Genomic DNA, 21,572 nt, shown 5'->3' with positions numbered 1-21,572 from the left:
TTAGCGGTATGATGGCTGCGTGGTCCCATGGTGTTTATTCTTGCGTACTATTGTTTTACAGCCAGGAAGTGTACATTTCCGGTCACAACTTGCAGGCTTGTTTTCGAGTTGCTGTGCGTTTTGTTGCCAACCTATTTTGCTACCTGACAACTTTACGGTTTTCACTTTTTAATTACCGTTCATATATTTATTTATTTTTTCCTCAACTTCTTCACTCCGGACGCTTTATCTGGACACGATTCGTCAGGACCTCCAACAGCCGAAGCTAAGTAGTAACATTAACATGATGCCTTCTAATTGCAGCCGCTGTGCTCGCCTTGCGGCGAGGATAGCTGTGCTGCAAGCCCAGCTTCAGACGCAATCGTTAGGCAAGGGTAATTTCAGTGTAGGAAAGGATGAAACAGCGTCTGTGCCACCAGTAAGTACAGATAGTATTATAAATCCCCTGGCACAGTCCCCGCAGCCGGACAACTTTCTCACGGTTTCTGGAAGGAAATGCTGTAGGAACGCTCAACCGGTGTCGCTCATTCAGCCGACAGAAACTTTCAACCGGTTTTCCACATTAAGCAGCGGGTCGGTGTCAGAGGCCGAGTCTTCTCTGGTCTCTACTCCTCCCGTTACGGGGTCTGAGACGCCGAAGCTTCCCACCGTTAGCTCTGACAAATTGAAAACTCTAGTCATTGGCGACTCATTACCCGCAGTATTAGACTTAAAGCGAATCATCCAGCGATCATACACTGTTTACCCGGGGGCAGGGCTACTGACGTTAAGGCTAATCTGAAGATGGTGCTGGCTAAAGCTAAAACTGGCGAGTGTAGAGAGTATAGAGATATTGTTATCCACGTCGGCACCAACGATGTTAGGATGAAACAGTCAGAGATCACCAAGCGCAACATAGCTTCTGCGTGCATATCAGCTAGAAAGATGTGTCGGCATCGAGTAATTGTCTCTGGCCCCCTCCCAGTTAGGGGGAGTGATGAGCTCTACAGCAGAGTCTCACAACTCAATCGCTGGTTGAAAACTGTTTTCTGCCCCTCCCAAAAGATAGAATTTGTAGATAATTGGCCCTCTTTCTGGGACTCACCCATAAACAGGACCAAGCCTGACCTGCTGAGGAGTGACGGACTCCATCCTAGCTGGAGGGGTGCTCTCATCTTATCTACCAACATAGACAGGGCTCTAACTCCTCTAGCTCCACAATGAAATAGGGTGCAGGCCAGGCAGCAGGCTGTTAGCCAGCCTGCCAGCATAGTGGAGTCTGCCACTAGCATAGTCAGTGTAGTCAGCTCAGCTATCACCATTGAGACCGTGTCTGTGCCTCGACCTAGGTTGGGCAAAACTAAACATGGCGGTGTTCGCCTTAGCAATCTCACTAGGATAAAGACCACCTCCATTCCTGTCATTACTGAAAGAGATCATGATACCTCACATCTCAAAATAGGGCTACTTAATGTTAGATCCCTTACTTCAAAGGCAATTATAGTCAATGAACTAATCACTGATCATAATCTTGATGTGATTGGCCTGACTGAAACATGGCTTAAGCCTGATGAATTTACTGTGTTAAATGAGGCCTCACCTCCTGGCTACACTAGTGACCATATCCCCCGTGCATCCCGCAAAGGCGGAGGTGTTGCTAACATTTACGATAGCAAATTTCAATTTACCAAAAAAAAAAAGACGTTTTCATCTTTTGAGCTTCTAGTCATGAAATCTATGCAGCCTACTCAATCACTTTTTATAGCTAATGTTTACAGGCCTCCTGGGCCATATACAGCGTTTCTCACTGAGTTCCCTGAATTCCTATCGGACCTTGTAGTCATAGCAGATAATATTCTAATCTTTGGTGACTTTAATATTCACATGGAAAAGTCCACAGACTCACTCCAAAAGGCTTTCGGAGCCATCATCGACTTGTCATCGACATGTCTCTGGACCCACTCACGGTCACAGTCATACGCTGGACCTAGTTTTGTCCCATGGAATAAATGTTGTGGATCTTAATGTTTTTCCTCATAATCCTGGACTATCGGACCACCATTTTATTAAGTTTGCAATTGCAACAAATAATCTGCTCAGACCCCAACCAAGGAACATCAAAAGTCGTGCTATAAATTCACAGACAACACAAAGATTCCTTGATGCCCTTCCAGACTCCCTCTGCCTACCCAAGGACGCCAGAGGACAAAAATCCGTTAACCAGCTAACTGAGGATCTCAATTTAACATTGCGCAATACCCTAGATGCAGTTGCACCCCTAAAAACTAAAAAAATGTCTCATAAGAAACTAGCTCCCTGGTACACAGAAAATACCCGAGCTCTGAAGCAAGCTTCCAGAAAATTGGAACGGAAATGGCGCCACACCAAACTGGAAGTCTTCCGACTAGCTTGGAAGGACGGTACCGTGCAGTACCGAAGAGCCCTTACTGCTGCTCGATCATCCTATTTTTCTAACTTAATTGAGGAAAATAAGAACAATCCGAAATTCCTTTTTGATACTGTCGCAAAGCTAACTAAAAAGCAGCATTCCCCAAGAGAGGATGACTTTCACTTTAGCAGTGATAAATTCATGAACTTCTTTGAGGAAAAGATTATGATTATTAGAAAGCAAATTACGGACTCCTCTTTAAACCTGCGTATTCCTCCAAACCTCAGTTGTCCTGAGTCTGCACAACTCTGCCAGGACCTAGGATCAAGAGAGACGCTCAAGTCTTTTAGTACTATATCTCTTGACACAATGATGAAAATAATCATGGCCTCTAAACCTTCAAGCTGCATTACTGGACCCTATTCCAACTAAACTACTGAAAGAGCTGCTTCCTGTGCTTGGCCCTCCTATGTTGAACATAATAAACGGCTCTCTATCCACTGGATGTGTACCAAACTCACTAAAAGTGGCAGTAATAAAGCCTCTCTTGAAAAAGCCAAACCTTGACCCAGAAAATATAAAAAACTATCGGCCTATATCGAATCTTCCATTCCTCTCAAAAATTTTAGAGAAGGCTGTCGCGCAGCAACTCACTGCCTTCCTGAAGACAAACAATGTATACGAAATGCTTCAGTCTGGTTTTAGACCCCATCATAGCACTGAGACGGCACTTGTGAAGGTGGTAAATGACATTTTAATGGCATCGGACCGAGGCTCTGCATCTGTCCTCGTGCTCCTAGACCTTAGTGCTGCTTTTGATACCATCGATCACCACATTCTTTTGGAGAGATTGGAACCCCAAATTGGTCTACACGGACATGTTCTGGCCTGGTTTAGATCTTATCTGTCGGAAAGATATCAGTTTGTCTCTGTGAATGGTTTGTCCTCTGACAAATCAACTGTAAATTTCGGTGTTCCTCAAGGTTCCGTTTTAGGACCACTATTGTTTTCACTATATATTTGACCTCTTGGGGATGTTATTCGAAAACATAATGACACACAGCTGTACATTTCAATGAAACATGGTGAAGCCCCAAAATTGCCCTCGCTAGAAGTGTTTCAGACATAAGGATGTGGATGGCTGCAAACTTTCTACTATTAAACTCGGACAAAACAGAGATGCTTGTTCTAGGTCCCAAGAAACAAAGAGATCTTCTGTTGAATCTGACAATTAATCTTAATGGTTGTACAGTCGTCTCAAATAAAACTGTGAAGGACCTCGGCGTTACTCTGGACCCTGATCTCTCTTTTGAAGAACATATCAAGACCATTTCGAGGACAGCTTTTTTCCATCTACGTAACATTGCAAAAATCTGAAACTTTCTGTCCAAAAATGATGCAGAAAAATTAATCCATGCTTTTGTCACTAGACTACTGCAATGCTCTACTTTTCCGGCTACCCGGATAAAGCACTAAATAAACTTCAGTTAGTGCTAAATACGGCTGCTAGAATCCTGACTAGAACCAAAAAATGTGATCATATTACTCCAGTGATAGCCTCTCTACACTGGCTTCCTGTCAAAGCAAGGGCTGATTTCAAGGTTTTACTGCTAACCTACAAAGCATTACATGGGCTTGCTCCTACCTATCTCTCTGATTTGGTCCTGCCGTACATACCTACACGTACGCTACGGTCACAAGACGCAGGCCTCCTAATTGTCCCTAGAATTTCTAAGCAAACAGCCGGAGGCAGGGCTTTCTCCTATAGAGCTCCATTTTTGTGGCACGGTCTGCCTACCCATGTCAGAGACGCAAACTCGGTCTCAACCTTTAAGTCTTTACTGAAGACTCATCTCTTCAGTGGGTCATATGATTGAGTGTAGTCTGGCCCAGGAGTGGGAAGGTGAACGGAAAGGCTCTGGAGCAACGAACCGCCCTTGCTGTCTCTGCCTGGCCGGTTCCCCTCTTTCCACTGGGATTCTCTGCCTCTACCCTGTTACAGGGGCTGAGTCACTGGCTTACTGGGGCTCTCTCATGCCGTCCCTGGGGGGGGTGCGTCACCTGAGTGGGTTGATTCACTGTTGTGGTCAGCCTGTCTGGGTTGGCACACCCCCTCTTGGGTTGTGCCGTGGCGGAGATCTTTGTGGGCTATACTCGGCCTTGTCTCAGGATGGTAAGTTGGTGGTTGAAGATATCCCTCTAGTGGTGTGGGGGCTGTGCTTTGGCAAAGTGGGTGGGGTTATATCCTTCCTGTTTGGCCCTGTCCGGGGGTGTCCTCGGATGGGGCAACAGTGTCTCCTGACCCCTCCTGTCTCAGCCTCCAGTATTTATGCTGCAGTAGTTTATGTGTCGGGGGGCTAGGGTCAGTTTGTTATATCTGGAGTACTTCTCCTGTCCTATTCGGTGTCCTGTGTGAATCTAAGTGTGCGTTCTCTAATTCTCTCCTTCTCTCTTTCTTTCTCTCTCCCTGAGGACCTGAGCCCTAGGACCATGCCCCAGGACTACCTGACATGATGACTCCTTGCTGTCCCCAGTCCACCTGGCCATGCTGCTGCTCCAGTTTCAACTGGCCTGGGCCCTAGGACCATGTCCCAGGACTACCTGACATGATGACTCCTTGCTGTCCCCAGTCCACCTGGCCATGCTGCTGCTCCAGTTTCAACTGTTCTGCCTTACTATTATTCGACCATGCTGGTCATTTATGAACATTTGAACATCTTGGCCATGTTCTGTTATAATCTCTACCCGGCACAGCCAGAAGAGGACTGGCCACCCCACATAGCCTGGTTCCTCTCTAGGTTTCTTCCTAGGTTTTGGCCTTTCTAGGGAGTTTTTCCTAGCCACCGTGCTTTTACACCTGCATTGCTTGCTGTTTGGGGTTTAAGGCTGGGTTTCTGTACAGCACTTTGAGATTTCAGCTGATGTACGAAGGGCTATATAAATACATTTGATTTGATTTGATTTTACAGATGAACGTGGTACCTTCAGGTATTTGGAAATTGCTCCCAAGGATGAACCAGACTTGTGGAGGTCTACAATTTTTTATCTGATGTCTTGGATGATTTCTTTTGATTTTCCCATGATGTCAAGCAAAGACACACTGAGGTTAAAGGTGGTCCTTGAAATACATCCACAGGTACACCTCCAATTGACTCAAATGATGTCAATTAGCCTATCAGAAAAAGCCATGACATCATTTTCTGGAATGTTCCAAGCTGTTTAAAGGCACAGTCAACTTAGAGTATGTAAAGCTCTGACCCACTGGAATTGTGATACAGTGAATTATAAATGAAATAATCTGTCTGTAAACAATTGTTGGAAAAATTACTTTTGTCATGCACAAAGTCGATTTTGCCAAAACTATAGTGTGTTAACAAGAAATTTGTGGAGTGGTTGAATAACGAGTTTTAATGACTCCAACCTAAGTGTATGTAAACTTCCGACTTCCGGTATTCCAGTCTGTTATTTGCTGACCTAGAAAAGTTTATTACAATGTAGAAAATAGTTTAAAAAAATATTTTATAAACTTGAATGAGTAGGTGTGTCCAAACTTTTGACTTGTATTGTACGTATGAAGTTGGTAACACAGTATGTAAACATTATTTAAAGTGACCAGTGTTCCATTATTAAAGTGACCAGTGTCCCATGCCTTTGTAGATAGGGCAGCAGCCTCTAATTTGCATACTGCCCCAATAGATCCACGGATGACACAATCGCCATCGTACTGAACACTGCCCTATCCCATGGAAAAGAGAAATACTTACGTAAGAATGATGTTCCTTGACTACAGCTCATTCTTCATCACCATAATATCCCTCCAAATTCATCATTAAGCTCAGGCACTCATCTTATTTTTACGGTGAAATGCAGCTGTACTGTTGAGCCTTGCAGACTAAAATGACTTTAACGCGTATACTGTAAAGGTTTGCCTCAACACCAAGGCAACTCATGCTTTAATACATTATACATGACAGTATTATACACCATTCTAATATTGGGTTGCACCCCGGTTTGCCCTCAGAACAGCCTCAATTAGTCGGGGCTTGGTTTCAAGGTTTCGCAGGGATGCTGGGATGCTGGCCCATGTTGACTCCAATGCTTCCCACAGTTGTGTCAAGTTGGCTGGATGTCCTTTGGGTGGTGGACAATTCTTGACACACACGGGAAACTGTTGAACGCGGAAAACCCAGCAGTGGTGCAGATCTTGACACACTCAAAACGGTGCACCTAACACCTACTATCATATACTGTTCAAAAGGACTGAAATATTTTGTCTTGCCCATTCACAAACTGAATGGCACACACACACAATCCACGTCTCAATTGTCTCAAGGCATAAAAATCCTTCTTTAACCTGTCTCCTCCCCTTCATCTACACTGATTGAAGTGGATTTTACATGACAATAAGGGATCATAACTTTCACTTGGATTCTCCTGGTCAGTCCATGTATTTAATGGAAAGAGCAGGTGTTCCTAATGTGTTATACACTCAGTGTACAATGCATTCAGAAAGTATTCTTACCCCTTTACTTTTTCTACATTTTGTTACGTTACAGCCTTATTCTAAATGTATTATTGTTTTTTTCCCCCTCATCAATCTACACCCGATGACCCCATGATGACAAACCATAAAAGAGAAAAGCATAAAAGAAAAAAGCATAAAAGAAAATAATAAATTATTGCAAATGTATATAAAAAAATGGAAATGTCATATTTACATAAGTATTCAGACCCTTTACTCAGTACTTTGTTGAAGCACCTTTGGCAGCAATTACATCCTCGAGTCTTCTTGGGTATGACGCTACAGGCTTGGCACACTTGTATTTGGGGTGTTTCTCCCATTCTTCTCTGCAGATCCACTTAAGGACATTCAGAGACTTGTCCCGAAGACACTCCTACGTTGTTTTGGCTGTGTACTTAGGGTTGTTGTCCTGATGGAAGGTAAACATTTGTCCCAGTCCTGAGCGCTCTGGAGCAAGTTTTCATCAAGGATCTCTCTGTACTTTGCTCTGTTCATCTATCCCTCAATCCTGACTAGTCACCCAGTCCCTGCCGCAAAAAAAAACACAGTATGATGCTACCACCACCATGCTTCACCGTAGAGATGGTGCCAGGTTTCCTCCAGACATGACGCTTGAAATTCAGGCCAAATATTTCAATTTTGGTTTCATCAGACCAGAGAATTCTGTTTATCCTGGTCTGAGAGCCCTTTAGGTGCCTTTTGGCAAATTCCAAGCGGGCTGTCATGTGCCTTTTACTGAGGAGTTGCTTCTGTCTGGCCACTCCACCATAAAGGTCTGATTGGTGGCATGTTGCAAAAATGGTTGTCTTTCTGGAAGGTTGTTCTATCTCCACAGAGGAACTCTAGAGCTCTGTCAGAGCGACCACCGGGTCCTTTCTCCTGATGACCCAACGGAGCGGGCAGGCGGGGGAGCAGAGGCGGACGAGGTCCGGGATGCTGGTTCGACGAGGTCGTGGACTGACCCGACGTTCTGCGTCGAGGCTGATGTCCAGTGGGTCTGTTTGGGGGTCGGCCCTGAGGTCGGGGAGCGGGGCGTTCTGGACGGTTATGGTGAAATGCCTGAATCATTTTTGGGTCGAGGATGTCTTGGTCGGGGACCCAGGACCGGTCTTCAGGCCCATAACCTTCCCAGTCCACTAGGTAGTGGATGCGACCCTCTCAGGCGTTTGGAATCAAGGATGGCCCATATGGCGTAGGCAGGTTCCCCTCCGACGTCGAACGGTGGGTAGAGACTGGAGGATGAAGAGGACTGTAGGTGACTGGTTTTAACAGAGACTCATGGAAAGACGAGGAGATATTATACTGACGCGGTAACTGGAGGTGGTACGTGACAGGGTTGAAGCGATGGGTTATCTTGAAGGGACCAATGAAGCGAGGACAGAACTTTTTGCAGGGGAGGCGAAGCCGGGTGTCTCTGGTAGAGAGCCACACAAGCTGTCCGGGGTGAAAGAGTGGCGTAGGTAGGCAATGAGGGATGAGTGCATGAGTGAGTTCTGAGTGTATTTGGCCCACACAACTCCAGTTGTGTGGCGAGGCAGAACATTGTTGGTTCAGGCGTCTGCCCGTTGGTCTGGGGATGGTACCCGGAGGAGCGGCTGAGGGCGACCCCCAGTCAGTCACAGAAGGCTTGCCACACCCGGGAGACAAACTGGGGCCCACAATCAAAGACAATGTCCTCCAGAATCCCATATAGACGTAACACCTTCTGGAACATAAACTCCACAAATTCCATGGCGATAGGTAGATAAGGAAGAGGAACCAGACGACACATTTTTCAAAAACAGTCTACTATGACAAGGATGGTGGTGTTACCAGATGATTCAGGATGGTCTGTGATGACGTCAACAGCTATGTGGGACCAGTGTCTGTGAGGGATTGGCAAAGGTTGAATTTTCTCGGAAGGGAGGTGACGAGGGCTTTTGGTTTGGGCACAGACTGGATAGGAGAGTACACCATCCCTTACGTTGGGTGCTAGTGGGCTAGAAGTTTGGTGGTTCGTGTAATGCCCGAATGTCCTGACCCCAAGGATGTGTAGGGTCTAACAGCTGCTGGTATGTAACTCCTCCCAGCTGGTGTCTCAGGAGGAGCTGGGTCTGAGGTTAGCGCTTCTTGTATGGCAGAGTGAACCTCCCACTGTACCGGTCCCATAATGCAAGAGGAAGGAAAAATGGGTGTAGGGTCTGAGTTACTGGTCGGAAGGTCAAACTGGCGGGAGAGAGCATCAGCTTTTACGTTTTTCTTTCCAGGGATGTAAGTAACATGAAAATGGAAGCGTGTGAAGAAGAGAGCCCAGCTGGCTTGTCTTGAGCTTAACCTCTTGGCCCCTCTGATATATTCCAGATTACAATGATCTGTTAAGACGAGAAAGGGATGTTGTGCGCCCTCCAACCAGTGGCGCCACTCCTCGAGGGCCAGCTTGATGGCAAGGATTTCTCTGTTCCCCACATCGTAATTCCTCTCAGCGGGGGATAACTTCCTGGAGAAGAAGGCACAGGGCTGTGATTTGCAAGTTGTTCTCACCCACTGAGAGAGTATGGCTCCTACTCCGGAGGCATCCGCCTCCAGCGTGAAAAGAAGGGTCAGATCGGGTTGGCGAAGGACAGGATCTGAGGTAAAGAGGCGTTTTAAGTTGTTGAACGCAGTCAAGGTGGTATCAGTCAATAGAAAGGTCCAGGTCTTTTGGCTGGTAAGGGCAGTGAGGGGAACGGACATAGAACTGAAGTTCCAAATGAACTGGCGATAGAAGTTGGAGAACCCAATGAAACGGAGTTCCTTAACAGTGGTGGGCTTGGGCCAGTTATTGATGGCGGTGACTTTGTTCTCATCCATGCTGATCCCGTCAGGTGTCAGTACGAAGCCGAGGAAATGTACAGAGGTTACTGTTAGAGGAAAATATAGTTTAGATGATCAATTATGTATACATTAATGATTAGAATCATTTATTCTAATACTATTATGTTTTTAGTTGAGCTGTTACTGAAAATGTAAGCAGAAATGAATTAATTGTCTGTGTCTCCTGGGAAAGAGGGATCAAACAGATAAGAATGTTTTGGTTGGATTCCATTAGTGGAGAGAAGTATATCCTTTAGACAGGTTGGAATGTAGTTTATGAGGGGAGTGAAACTATCTCCAGGAGTGAATACTGCGCCATTGTAAGGCTGGGAGAGGGTGTGAAACTGATGACGTCATTTTATGTCTTCTTTCTTTAAAATGTAATGTTCTTTGTATTATGGGGCAGTACTCATCAAGAATAAATGCTGAACTTGTTTTTAAGACTGGTCTCTTGCTAATTCATGCAAATGATAAACTTACAACTTATCATGAATTAGAAATGAGTGTGAATTGAATTGGTTTTGGCAACAAAACATAAAGGGATTTAGAATTCCTCTATCAGTTACATGGAAGGCGCTCTTTTCAGTCTTCACGTAAAGGTTATGGTCAAGGAGCCGTTGAAGAACCTTTTGCACATGCTGTATTTGTTCCTTCAGGGAGTAAATCAGGATGTCATCAATGCAAACACCTCAATCAAGTTAATTTGAACACTTTGAACGCTTTGAACACTTTGAACTATTGAACGGTTTGGGATAGAGAGCCATTTTTCTACATTATATGGACACGGTACAGCAAAGCCAAGCCAGCCCATGCTTATGGTTCTCACAGGGCAAGTGAAATGATATGCTACAATGACTTTGCTCTGTGGAGGACCAAATCTGCCATAATTATAAATAAATAAATGCACCAATACAGTGCATTCGGAAAGTATTCAGACCCCTTCCCTTTTTCCACATTTTATTACGTTACAGACTTATTCTAAAATGCATAAAATACATTTTTTCCTATCAAAGTACACACAATAACCCATAATGACAAAGCTAAAACAGGTTTTTAGACATTTCTGCAAATGTATAAACTATTTTTATTTTTATATTTTACATAAGTATTCAGCGGAGCCTTGTCTGGCAGTGAAACAGTTTATTCAGTCTCATTTATTGCCTTTTTTAAAAACATAGCAGATATTATTTTTATTCAACTAGGCAAGTCAGTTAAGAACAAATTCTTATTTTACAATTACGGTCTACTCTGGCCAAACCCTCCCCTAACCCGGACGGCGCTGGGCCAATTGTGCACCGCCCCTATGGGACTCCCGATCACGGCCGGTTGTGTTTCAGCCGGGATCAAAGCAGATTCTGTAGTGACGCCTCTAGCACTGAGATGTAGTGCCTTAGACTGCTGTGCCACTTGTGAGGTCTGATATGGCTAACTTGCTTAAACAAATGTGGTTTATACTGACAATTCAGATGTACAAATTATGGCATAAGGGGATGATAAGAGGCAATCTGTAATTTTGATTAAGACATTAATGAGCGAGCTAGGGCAGATGTAGTCAATATAACTATTTGTACATCACTTTTTAAATATACAGCGACAGAATTCAGAATATGGGCCGTTCTTACAGTGTTCTCCCTGTACACCAAGTCAGACCGTATGATAAATAAAGGGGGCATATAAGCAGACAATGAAAGCTCTTATAACAGGTTATAGGCTACATGTGCACCACCAAGTCAGAACATTAGGCAAAATTAAGAGGGGAAAATATTACCAAATTATTAGGGTGAGGCACATGGGCTACTAACAGCTTACTACACAACATACACTTAGTATTACTTTCTTAGCTACAGTATACATATCTCCCCGGCATATTACATAATTGTCGGCTTGATTCATGATTATGACTGCTAGCTAAGATTTTGAAAGTGTGATGTTGACATGATCAGTCCAATCAAAGCTACTATAGATATACCGTGATTTGACATCATTTTATTTGTGACCTTGAGCCTTCTTGGATGGGCACTGTATATATATATACTGTATATCCCAGACAAGAGTGAATGGAATAAGTGAATGGGATAAGTGAATATAAGTCAGTGATTGTGTCCGTAGCAGTTTGTATAAATTTGAGCGGTTACATACAATACATGTTAACAGCAGTTGAGGCTTCTGAGAGGTCATAATAATGACTAGAATAGAGCGAATGGAATGGCATCAAACACATGGAAACCATGTGTTTGATGTATTTGATACCATTGCACTTATACCACTCTAGCCATTGCGAGCCTGTCCTCCCCAATTAAGGTGCCACCAACCTCCTGTGGTTGACAGAATGGCTGTGAGTCAGAGAGAGAGAGAGAGTGTGTTGCTGTACTCCCAGGTAAGGCCCTTCCTTCCGGTACCACCGAAGGCCACAGTATTCAATCAGGAACCTTGAAGATGTGTCACCATCCAGGCACATGTCACAGCATGCAGTGGCCTGATGGCAATGCATTATGTACCTTTCATCACCAATGCTGTATTAACCTTAACTGCACATGTTGAACAATTCAACTCATTGATATTAGCATCATTGATATTGTCACGCCCTGATCGGTTTCACCTGTCTCACCCCCTCCAGGTGCCATTTTACCCTGTGTTCTCTGTATGTTTGTTGCCAGTTCGTCTTGTTTGTCAAGTCAACCAGCCTTTTTCTCAGCTCCTGCTTTCCCCAGTCTCTCTTTTTCTCGCCTTCCTGGTTTTGACCCTTGCCTGTCTGGACTCTGAGCCTGCCTGCCTGACACCTCTGCCTGCCCCTGAGCCTGCCTTCTGTCCTGTACCGTTGCGCCTACTCTGGATTACCGACCTCTGCCTGACCTGACCTTGAGCCTGCCGGCCATCCTGTACCTTTGCCCCACCACTCTGGATTATAGACCCCTGCCTGCATTGACCTGCCGTTTGCCTGCCCATGTTGCTGTAATAAACATTGTAACTTCAACACAGTCTGCACTTGGGTCTTACTTGAAACATTATAGAAATATGGAAATTCACAAACAATATTCAGTTCATTAGTGTTACGGATACAAGTATCCTGTGTGTATCCTGTGAGTGTGTTTCTTTTCTCTCCTTCTCCCCTCACAGGTGAAAATCATCACTCCCCAATCAGTCACCAATCATCAATCAGAAGACACACCTCCTCCTGTTTCCTACCCAATCACCGTTCCTTTCCCTTTGTTTAAAAACCCTGTCAGTTGTTTGCTGTAAAGCTCAATCTCTCTGTAAAATGCCATGTCTGTAGGTCTCTCTGTTTCACTCTCTCTTTTGTATTGACCTCTCTTTTGTTTGAGCACCTCCATATCACTTTGTCCTCACCTGTGAGTATTGTTTTTGGTTATGGTGTTTGTTTACTGGTGGGAAAATGGGGAACAAGTCACCCATGGGCATACACTACCCGTAGGTAAACTTTGTTAAATACACTAGTTAGAACTGGGCGGACCACCCACTGTATTTTTTTTTTTTTTTTAGTTTGACGGTAGATTTCAGTTGTCGTGGTTATTTCGTTTTCACTTTTACTTTGTCACTATTAGAATTTGTATGAGTTATGTTACGGGTCTCATTACCATCCCCCCTAGACTGTCGGGCCAAAAGGGATTCGTAACATAAATCCCGGACGAGCACCCACTTATCTTTACTGACACCCATGCCGCTCATGCAGAATGTTTTAGTGGTATAGTTCAGTGTTGAACGTTATAGCTGAGGTAGCATTAGTGTTTGCTATTTTCGTTGGCTCTTGTGAAGTAGGTTAAGATGGCTACTTTTGAGTTGAAGTCCTTTTTGGATAACCCTTCGTGGGAGTATTTGATAAATGTCGTAGAGTTGATTTAATGACCTTGGCTGACCATTATTCAATATCGATTCCGCAGAGTTTAGTTAAGGCGGAGGTTAAAAAGCTGGTGTTAAATGTATTGTTGGAAGAGCAGGTGCTTGTGTTGCCGCTGCCTGAGCCTACTACCCCTGTAGGGGATGTTGCTGCTCCTGTAAGCCCATTGGTGTCTGAAAATGAGGGCGAGGCTAAAGCTCCAGCCACATTGCCCCGTTTTGATCCACTCTCCCCACTGTCAACCGGTGATGCCAGGAGGGATGTCCGTTCAACACAGTTCCAACTGGAGGCGGAAGAGAGACCAAATTAGGCGAGAGACTCTCCAGTTGGAGATGTGTAAAATTGAGGCAGATAAAGAACAGCGGCAGATGACGTTTAAAATGCACCAGATTGAACTGGAGGCAGAGACAGCGAGGCTAGCCTCCGGTCCTGCTGTCACTGTTAGTGAGTCATCCTCACCTGCTGTGTCCTCAAACATGTTTGACATTAGTAGGCAGATTGCCTTAGTACCTTTGTTCAGAGAGTCTGAGGTTGACTCCTATTTTTGTGTATTTGAACGAATAGCTGTTGCATTGAAATGGCCTGAAGACATATGGTGCCTATTGCTTCAGTGTAAATTAACTGGTAAAGCCCAAGAGGTTTTGTCAGCGCTACCTCTGGAGGACAGTTTGAATTATGAAGTGGTCAAAGCTACTGTTCTTCGTGTCTATGAGCTTGTGCCTGAGGCCGACAGAGATTTAGGTCTCATAGAAAGACTTCTAGTAAGACTTATGTGGAATTTGCTAGAGACAAGGGAAATCTGTTTGATAAATGGCATGCTGAGAGTAAGGTAACTGATTTCAACTCTCTCCGGGAGTTAATCTTGTTGGAAGAGTTTAAAAATTGCTTACCCAAACGCATTGTAGTTTACCTAAACAAACAGAAAGTATCCTCCCTGGCAGAAGCGTCTGTGTTGGCAGACGAGTTTGTGTTGACGCACAAGAGTGTGTTTTCGGCTCATACTGAGAGTAGAGCCACTGAGTTTCCAACCTTTAGCCCTAGTCGGCCAGCAGTAGTATATCAAGCACGCCAGAAGAATGAGCGTCCCTGTTTCTATTGTCATAAAGTGGGACATATGATTAATGATTGCTTCATGCTTAAACGCAAACAAGGGATGCCTCTTCGTGCCAAGCCGCCAGCTGGTGTTGGTCTAATTCGTACGGTTGTGAGGTCTGCAACAAAACAGGTGCCTCAGGGTAAATGTAGTTTGAAAGGCCCAGTCCCCGACCGCAGTTATGAACCGTTCATTTTCGAGGGGTTTGTGTCCCTAACGAATGACGAAGCGTCTCAGCGTCCGGTTAAAATCCTTAGAGATGCTGGAGCTTTAGCCTCACAGTCGTTTATATTGTCTGATGTGTTGCCCTTATTTGACGATACATACTGTGGTTCCAGTGTGTTAGTGCAGGGTATTGAAATGGGTTTTGTCCCAGTGCCATTTTACTTTGTGAAGGTACACTCGGAGTTAATCAGTGGAATATTCCGAGTGGGGGTACGTCCTATGTTGCCAGTGAAAGGTGTGACCTTTATAATGGGTAACGATATTGCCGGAGGAAAGGTAGTACCCGTATTGGAAGTATTGGATAAAAGTAACCACTCTCTCTCGAATGAGCTGGCACAGAGTTATCCACATGTGTTCCCTGCTTGTGCTGTCACTCGTGCTCAGACACGACAAGAGGGTGACGTGATAGATTTGTCGAACACTGTTCTGTTCAAAGAGGATGATCAAGAGGATGGATTGTGTGATACCTCTGAGAAGCTGATCACCTCTGACAAACAGCCCAGGAAAGAATCAAAGAACGTTGAACTTATTGCTGATGCAATACAGTTACCAGTCACTCGTGAGCAGCTGATTGCTAACCAAAAGGTTGACAACAAGCTTGCTAAATGTTTTTCTAGTATTGTCTCATTGGAAGATGTGAAGAAGAAGAACGTGGCTTACTTCATTGATGGTAATCTCCTCATGCGTAAATGGAAATCCCATGTTGACGCATGTGGAGATTGGAATGCTGTTTATCAAATAGTGATTCCTACAGCCTTTCGACAAAATGTGTTGTCTCTTGCTCATGATCACCAGTGGTCTGGTCATTTAGGAATCACAAAGACTTATGATCGGATCCTTCGACATTTCTTTTGGCCGGGTTTAAAACAAGATGTGGCTCAGTTCTGTCGGACATGCCACACATGTCAGATAACAGGAAAACCAAATCAGGTTATTCCTCCCGCTCCTCTTTGTCCCATACCCGTCATAGGTGAACCATTCAAGCGTGTTGATTGTGTCGGAGCGTTACCGAAGACAAAATCGGGTAACCAGTTTTTGTTAACGATTATGTGTATGGCTACAAGATACCCCGAGGCCATTCCTCTGAGAAGGATTACAGCCCCGGTAGTGAGTAAAGCCTTAATAAAATTCTTCACGATATTCGGGTTACCTAAGGTGGTACAAAGCGATCAAGGTACCAATTTCCTATCCAAGCTCTTCAAGCAGGTGTTAAAATCCTTGTCAATTACGCACCGTGTGTCAAGCGCCTATCACCCAGAGTCTCAGGGTGCGCTTGAAAGATGGCATCAGACACTGAAGTCTATGCTACGTAAATATTGTTTGGAATCTGAGAAAGATTGGGATGAGGGAGTTCCTCTAGTTTTGTTTGCTGCTCGTGAAACTGTGCAGGAGTCCCTAGGTTTCAGCCCGGCTGAACTAGTGTTTGGTCACACAGTGAGAGGACCAATGAAAGTCCTTAAAGAACAGTTCTTGTCCCAAGAGTTGTGTACAGGAGACGAGAATGTGTTGGACTACGTTAGTCGCTTTCGTGAGCGCCTACACCAAGCTTGTGCTCTCGCAAAGGAAGGTCTGTCTTCCTCACAGAGCAGCATGAAAAGACACTATGATAAAGAGGCTGTTTCTCGTCCAATACAGCCAGGTGACCAAGTACTGGTGTTATTACCTGTTCCAGGATCTTCACTGTCAGCTCGTTTCGCTGGTCCTTATTTAATTGAAAAGAAAATAAGTGAAACTGACTATGTGCTTCAAACTCCTGATAGACAACGCCAATCTTGTGTGTGTCACATTAACATGTTGAAAGCGTAACAATTAGCATTTACTAATAGGGGTAGGCAACCCTGGTCCTGGAGTGCTTCATGTTTTTGATTTAAGACTTGGAAGACCAGGTGTGCTGAATTTAGGCTATCACTGAACTGATCAATTAGCTCAGCAATAGAACGTTCAATTGAATGGAAGTGGTGCTGTACTGAATGACCAGTTGGAAAATGGGGAAGTGTTGGGTTGTGGGTTCAAAATGAACCAGTGCCCTTTAAAATACGTCACTGGTTGATTCAAGCCACACCCGACACACCCACTGAACGGAGCAAACGTAGCTAAAAGTCTGTTCAAGAACGTTTTGGGAAAGTGTGTCAATCAGTATAAACCGTTCCGCAACATAGATAACGTTCAAACGAACTGAATGCACCCCTGTTTTAGGGCCTGGTTGGAACAAAATCTTGCAGTACCTGCGGCATTCCAGGAACAGGGTTGCCTACTCCTCCTTGAGGGTCTTGTGGTGTCGCAACTGTTGTGAAAAGTATTGGGCAACAGCTTTCTTCCAGGGCCCATATTCACAAACTGTCTCAGAGTAGGGATAGTGATCTAGGATGTTTCCCTTGATTGTATTTAAACCCTTAGTTTTCCTCAGTTCTTTGCTCTGTGTTTGAATGTTGGCACCCAGCCCCAGAAATGCTGTGAACATTTGTTGTGCCACTTGGACTCTCTTGTGGTACTCTGTTTTTGTTGTTTATTCATTTTTGATTATCTTTTGAGGCTTTTCTGCTGTACCTACCCTACCACCTTGTGGATTTACCTTTTTGACTTGGAGAATTACCTTTGTTCTCTAGGAATTACTTTTGATGTTGTGGATTTATATTATTAACCAAACTTTCCTTTTACTTTATTAAAAAGTAAAACATCCGTACCTATAACGACTTTGTGGATTACCTGAGTGACCCCTCCAAGCGGAATGACATTGAGAGGGAGCTGGCTGAGGCCAAGGTGAGTTCATTAACTCTCAAGTCTCACTGAGTTCTTCCACATGAATGTCTTTTATACATCACAGTAACTGATATATATGAAATCATTCCTACTTTCTCCAAATGTGTTTTCTTGTCCTATATCCATCATGTGAACATGATAGATGTCCTCTTTGAGCTGGTGCTGTTTGGGATGATGACAGCTCAGAAGTCCCTGATGGTGGTAAGTAGCATCTCACTGGTACATGTTTTGATAGCTCTCTATTAGCAGTTTCACTTAAATTCCTCTTTTCTCCTCTGTTTCCTTTAGCACCCTGGTGGGTTCGTGGAGCGTCTGTACGCTCTCCTGTACTCCTTCCTGCCGACATGGAGCCAGAGGCTGACAGATACCTGCTGCTGCTCAATGTAAGAGTAGAGAGGTTACTTCCTGTTTACTTCCATATTCATGGTTAACCAGGTTTCAATGCCATTTTAGGGGGAGTATTTCTAATTGTCTCTCCTCTTGATAAGCTAGTAACTCAGATCCATTTTCTATGTGTTGTGTGGTGTTCTCTTCAGGGCGGGCTGATGGCTCTGCTAGATGACATGTTTGACCAGCAGCAGAGTCTCTGGTCACTGAGCTCTCCAGCCTCCTGGAGTACCACTTGGAGAACCTCATGGCCAGCATGTAGTCCTACTGCAGGGACCATACTCCTTTCTCCTTCTCTCTCTTTTTTGAAGGAATTGAGGACTTGAAGTGCTTTGTTGAACCCTGATTACCTAACACCCATTAATTTAATGTTTTCTCTCCCCACAGGATTCTTGTGACACTTTGCCACCCAACAGGGATCTAGACACCAATGCACTACATTACTTTGCACTGAATTTGTCATTTTTAAATAAATTGAGTTGTAGTTCGGAAACAAATGTTTTTGAACTACATCTTTTCTTCTATATGATTTTATGACTTTCCTCTTCCTAGAGTTCTAATGCTAATATTACATGAACAATGATGCTTTATCTGCATATGGAAATAAAAAACAACGCTTAGTTGTGAGAGGGTGTAGTAGTGCATACTGACCTAGTTGGATCATAGTGTGGGTGGTGGAGTTTATGCTGATTGTTCAAGCAGCGGTTTCTGTAGTGTTTTGGTTTGCACGTTCACTTAAAATGCTAAAGGTCCCTGGTTCGAAACAGGGCAGAAACCAAGGTAATTGACACATGCAAAAGTTATCATATTTGTAATAGAGAAATATTTTTCAGAAATACCTTATTTGACTTTATGCAATGAATATCTGTAAAATACAGTTTACTCCTTGCTGATTGTTCTCCTAGCAGTTTCTGTAGAGTATTGGTTATCACATTCGCTTAACAGGCGCAAGGTCCCCGGTTTCAAGCTTGGTGGAAACAGCGCTCATTGACACATGCAATAATTACCAAATTTGTAATTGAGAAATATTTTTTGTCATTAACAGGTTAAAGGATCTGCAAAAGGACTCATCCGGGATTTGAACCCGGGACCTCTATCACCCTACGCTAGTATCATACCCCTAGACCAATGAGCCTTTGTTGCTTTCTGCAGCAATGACAGTGAAGATATCAAATGGACTTGTCCACGGTGCTTGGAACGATTGAACATCATGTGAGTGTTTTGTGCTATACTTGTGAGCATAAGTCTTCCAAACTGCTGACCAGGCTCAGTTCAAATCTTCTGTAGTTCATCTGCTGTGTCTTTCACATTCTGTCTTCAGTTGCGACAGCAAACTGTTGACGAGTGACGAATGAATGAAGAGCCAAATGAGATCAATTAATTCTTTAAAAGAGAAACTGAAACTAAGACTTCAAAAAGAATGGAACGAATTTATTTTGAGTCAAATGACGCAAAGGTACGTGAATCAATGTAAAAAATACCCATTCAAATAGATCAGTTGTCAACTAGAGAGATTGAGACGCATCGTATCTGTCTCAATCCTCTAACTGCTTATGTTACACCTCCATATCTGCAGTGAAAGATGGTGGACCTAGAGCGGTGTTTGTCAAACATGAGACATACCTATGATCGGTCTTCTCACAAAAACTTCTCTAGCTTCCGTACAGTTTGACCTACAAATTCGTATGACCACTCTCTGGAAATTGGAGACCCTCGCGAACACTGTGGTATTCTCAATTTTCCTCTACATCCTCCACAAGTGTCAGGGGACTTGTCTGAAGTCAGAACCGTCTATGTGCCAACTTCTGTTTGTAAAATCCAAAATCTTTGGGCTACAAACTTGACCCCACTTGTCACAATGTTCTCCGCTTTTGCCCTACGTTCCCCACAAGTGTCACGGGACTAATCTGAAGGTAACCGGAACTGATTCAAATGATAGATTATTTAACCTGGGACCAATTTTGCAAGTTCTCCCACTTAAAAAGATGAGAGAGGCCTGTAAATTTTCTTCATAGGTACACTTCAACTATGACAGACAAAATGAGAAAAAAAATCCAGAAAATCACATTTGTAGGATTTTTTATGAATTTATTTGCAAATTATGGTGTAAAATAAGTATTTCTCTCTCTTTTTTTCTCTTTTTTTCTCTCTCTCTTTCTTTCTCTCTTTCTCTCTCTTTCTCTCTCTTTCAAATTCAAGCTGCTTTATTGGCATGAAAAACATTGTCAATATTGCCAAAGCAACAATGTATACAATATACATTGTAACAAATTATAAATGATAGCAAATAATAATATAAAATGGTAGTAAATAATAATACAAAATTAAATACAGAAATAATAACAATAAAATGGTAACAGTCAATAGTAGATGTAATGTAATAAATATAAAATAAAATTATGGAAAATGAAACTATAACTAACTTATAACTAAATAACGGTCATCTTCTTCTTTATATCAGTACTACAACTACAATCATCATTACTACTACTACCATCACTAAACTGTTATCACTACCATTACCACCCATATTTGGAATGATAAACATTAATAATTATAGTCATAACAATAATAGTAATAATAAGTAAGTTACTGTTTACTATGCAGATGTTATTATTCAGTGTCCCTCAGGCTATGGTAGGAAAATACATATTTGGCTGCAAGAGGAGCCATTGCTCCTTCGCCCATGAGTATTCTTAGTTTTTCCTCTGGGGTTCAATTAAAAAAAAAATTCTCTCTTTTTCTCTTTCTCTTTCTTTTTCTCTTTCTCTTTCTTTTTCTCTTTCTCTTTCTTTTTCTCTCTCTCTTTCTCTCTTTTTCTCCCCCTTTTTCTCCCCCTTTTTCTCCCCCTTTTTTTTCTGTCTTTTTTTCTCTTTTTTTTTTCTCTCTTTTTTTTCTCTCTTTTTTTTCTCTCTCTAAATTTTAAAAATAATTTTTTGTGAAAATGGTTTAAAATAATTTTTTGGGTCCTTTCCAGAATGTCGCCAATTCGGGATGTCCGGGGTCCCGAAAAAATAAATTTAAAAAATCACTTTTTTGTGAAAATGGTTTAAAATGATTTCTGGGGTCCTTTCCAGAATGTCGCCAATTCGGCATGTCCGGGGTCACCGTTTTTAAGTCACGAAAAAATAAATTTAAAAAATCACTTTGAAAATGGTTTAAAATTATTTTTGGGGTCCTTTCCAGAATGTCGCAAATTCGGCATGTCCGGGGTCACCGTTTTTAAGTCCCGAAAAAAAAAAAAAAAAAATCACATTTTTGTGAAATACATTTAAAAAATCACTTTTTTGTGAAAATGGTTTAAAATTATTTTTGGGGTCCTTTCCAGAATGTCGCCAATTCGGCATGTCCGGGGTCACCGTTTTTAAGTCCCGAAAAAAATAAATTTAAAAATCACTTTTTTGTGAAAAAATAAATAAAAAAAATCACTTTTTTGTGAAAATGGTTTAAAATTATTTTTGGGGTCCTTTCTAGAATGTCGCCATTTCGGCATGTCCGGGGTCACCGTTTTTAAGTCACGAAAAAATAA

At 43.1% G+C, this 21,572-nt stretch overlaps 1 long non-coding RNA gene across 1 annotated transcript; it reads left to right on the top strand.

Annotated features, from left to right (window-relative positions):
* The first annotated feature begins 17,795 nt into the window (after nucleotides 1-17,795).
* LOC115114013 (uncharacterized) lies at nucleotides 17,796-18,382 on the top strand. The gene is made up of 3 exons (XR_003861178.2): nucleotides 17,796-17,857; nucleotides 17,945-18,039; nucleotides 18,193-18,382. It is a non-coding gene; the product is annotated as an uncharacterized LOC115114013 (long non-coding RNA).
* Nucleotides 18,383-21,572: the final 3,190 nt, after the last annotated feature.

Source organism: Oncorhynchus nerka, unplaced genomic scaffold (assembly GCF_034236695.1).
Source record: "Oncorhynchus nerka isolate Pitt River unplaced genomic scaffold, Oner_Uvic_2.0 unplaced_scaffold_4___fragment_2___debris, whole genome shotgun sequence".
In the NCBI taxonomy this organism is placed as follows: domain Eukaryota; kingdom Metazoa; phylum Chordata; class Actinopteri; order Salmoniformes; family Salmonidae; genus Oncorhynchus; species Oncorhynchus nerka.
This window is presented reverse-complemented; position numbering and strand designations above follow the sequence as displayed.